A 2,955-nucleotide genomic window follows, 5' to 3' on the forward strand; every position below is an offset into this window, starting at 1 on the left:
GAGACAATAGCAAGGACAGGAGCAGAAACCAAATGGGGCCTTGGTGAGACCTTGCACTTGGCTCCTTGCATAGAGCCCCCACAACTTATGTCCCCCTCCCTCCTGCTTTTCATCTCCCACATTCCACTCTGTCAGCCCCTCTTTAAAAACCCCTCGATAAGGGGTTTCTGTTCAAGATGGTGGAATAGACAGTCCCCAGTGTCACTCTCTCCCACAAATCAACAAATTTACAACTATTAAAAAGCAACAACAGCCAAGCTGGGGCTGCTAGAGCTCAGGGGAAGAGGAGGAGAGAACTACGTTGTGCATGAAGGCAGGAGAAGCCACGATGAGAAAGAGAAAGAACTGCTCCTACCAGTTTGAGCCCCGACTGCTTCAAGGCTGGAGCTGGTGAGCACTCAGAGCAAGAGTTGGGAAAAGCCACAGCTGTGCCCTTCGAATAAAGTTGCTTGGAGGCAACAGGGGAGAAGAGAATTTTGGTGGCCCTCAGACCAGCAAGACCACTAACAGGGTTCCCGTGGACCCACATAGGAGCAAGGAGCCACAGACAACTGAAAAAAGGTGCTACTCAGAGGCTGGAGAGTCACCACAAGGGACCTGTGCATGGCCCATCCCATGGGAAGTATTTGGAGTGTGAGCGGTGGGGGAGACGGGCCCACTACGGGAACACTGGGGCACAGCAAGGACAGCTGATTTGCCCCCAATCAGCACAGGACCACTCAGAGGAGACTGGTCAGGCATATAGAACTGCAGGGGGTACAGTTTGCTGAAAAGTCTCAGGCCCAGACCAGAGTTTCTACACAACCCAATTGTGCCAGACCTCACAAGACCTGGAAGTACCTACAAAGTCAACCATTAAAACCTGAGCTGCACAAAAAGCCTTCCCCAGGTAATCAGCAAAGCAGCAATTTAGTTCAACCACAGGGTTCAAATGCTGGTTCGCACAGGAAGTTCCCCCACTTGAGAAGTAAGCAAAAGACAACAAATTAGTTCCAATACAGAATTTTAGTAATGGAAACAGCAAATAATCCAAAACAGAACTTAAAGAAAAAACAAAATACCCACAGACCAGACACAAAGTTTGATATTAACTAGTAAAGGTCTAACATCACCAAAGAACACCTATAAAATCTAGAAGGAATGGAAGCCCCTGGAGCCCCCAAGCCAGGGAGCAGGGAGGGTCGGGAGCCTCAGCCATGTCTCCCAACACCCACAGCCAGCCCAGTGACAACCACTGAGCTGTCACAGGAAGCACCCCAGGCCCCCAAACTGGGATGGTGCGGGGTCTCGGGCCTAAGCCACACCCCTGTGACATCCACACCCAGCCCAGCAATGACCACCAAGCCGCTGCAGGAAACACCCCAGGCTCCCTAGCCAGGGCAGTGGGGGGCCAAGGGCTTTGGCCACAGCCCCCTGATACTCGCAACCAGCCCAGCAACAACCATGCCACCACTGGAAGCCCCCTCATCTCCCCTGCAGGAATGAGAGGGATACCATGGGCCTCAACCACACCCCCCTCCTTCCTCCTTCTCCCACCCTATTTCCTTTCCCCTTCCCTTCTCCCCCTCCCACCCAACTGCTCTGCAACAACATCTTAGGATGTAAAAACAGATGGAGCCAGGGACCAGCCCCTCCTCCCACAACCAGGCAAGGAGCACACCAAAAACACCACTTCCATGTGACCACAGCCACCGCAATAGCCATGGTTGCCACAAAAGTGGCTAGACACCACAACCACTGTGCAGTTGGTCCACCAGTCACTCTAATGCATTGACACAAGGAGAGTCACCAGCAGAGACCAAAGAAAAGAAGAGGATGTCTCTCTCCACAAAGCCCATTCCAGAGTGACAGCAGAAGCATGTGCTCTACGATAATACTGGGGGACCTGATCACACCTCTCAGCATTGGACAGATCATCTAGGCAACAAATCAACAGAGTAACCATTACTCTTTCAGAGGGAGAGAAGAAATCTAGGGTTATCAGTGGTGGGAGGGGGGATGGGGAGAGATTGGACAAGGAGCATAAAGAGTAAGTATGACTTGTAACAATGTATATGCTAATAATACTGATTTGATCAATATACATCAACGTTGAATCCCCAAAATACGTATAATCATGATTCAATAATAATAATTTTTTTAAAAAAAAACCCTCAGTAAACCTGAGTCTTGGAGATGGCTTTAGCCTGGCCATTCTCCTTCAGGTTTACCAGAGGGACGGGTGAGCCTCACAGCTCTCCTCAGGTCATTGGTATTCCTGAATAAAAGTTGACTTCCATTTCACCAACATTTGACTTTTGTTTCTTTGTTTTTGAAAGGGAGCAGGCAGCTGGACCAGTGCCCTGTTAACAGTTACCCTTAGGGGAAAGAAGTAAGTGGGAGTGAGAATGAGGGAGGTTTCTGGAGGTCTGGGTAATGCTGTGTGTCCTGACTGAGGTGCTGTGTGCAGGGTTCCGTTTTTGAAAACTGAGTGAGGTGTAGGCCTATGATGTGTACACTTCTCAGGATGTATGTTGTAATTCAAGCAAGTGATTTAACAAATGACTAAAATTTAAAAATAAAAACAAATAAATTTTAAAAATTAAAAAGACAAATAATTAAAAGAAAAACAGTAGGAATCAGAACTCTAAAGAACAAGACACTGTAGGTGAGAGGGAGAGGGAGGCAGGAAGACCCAAATTTGAACTCCTAAAAATGAAAAACGCACTCAGTGAAACAAATTTTTACAAAAGGAATGAGTTAGATAACAGGTTTAATGCACCTGAAATCAAAATTAGGTAACTGGGAGAGAAAGGCGAGGAACAGCACAGAAAGTTAAAAAGATGGAAAACACTGGGCCGGCCGTGGCTCACTTGGGAGAGTGTGGTGCTGACAACACCAAGTCAAGGGTTAAGATCCACTTACCGGTCATCTTAAAAAAAAAAAAAAAAAAAAAGTGTTCAGGGGCCTGGCCAG

This window comes from Cynocephalus volans, chromosome 3, assembly GCF_027409185.1.
Source record: "Cynocephalus volans isolate mCynVol1 chromosome 3, mCynVol1.pri, whole genome shotgun sequence".
Lineage (NCBI taxonomy): Eukaryota > Metazoa > Chordata > Mammalia > Dermoptera > Cynocephalidae > Cynocephalus > Cynocephalus volans.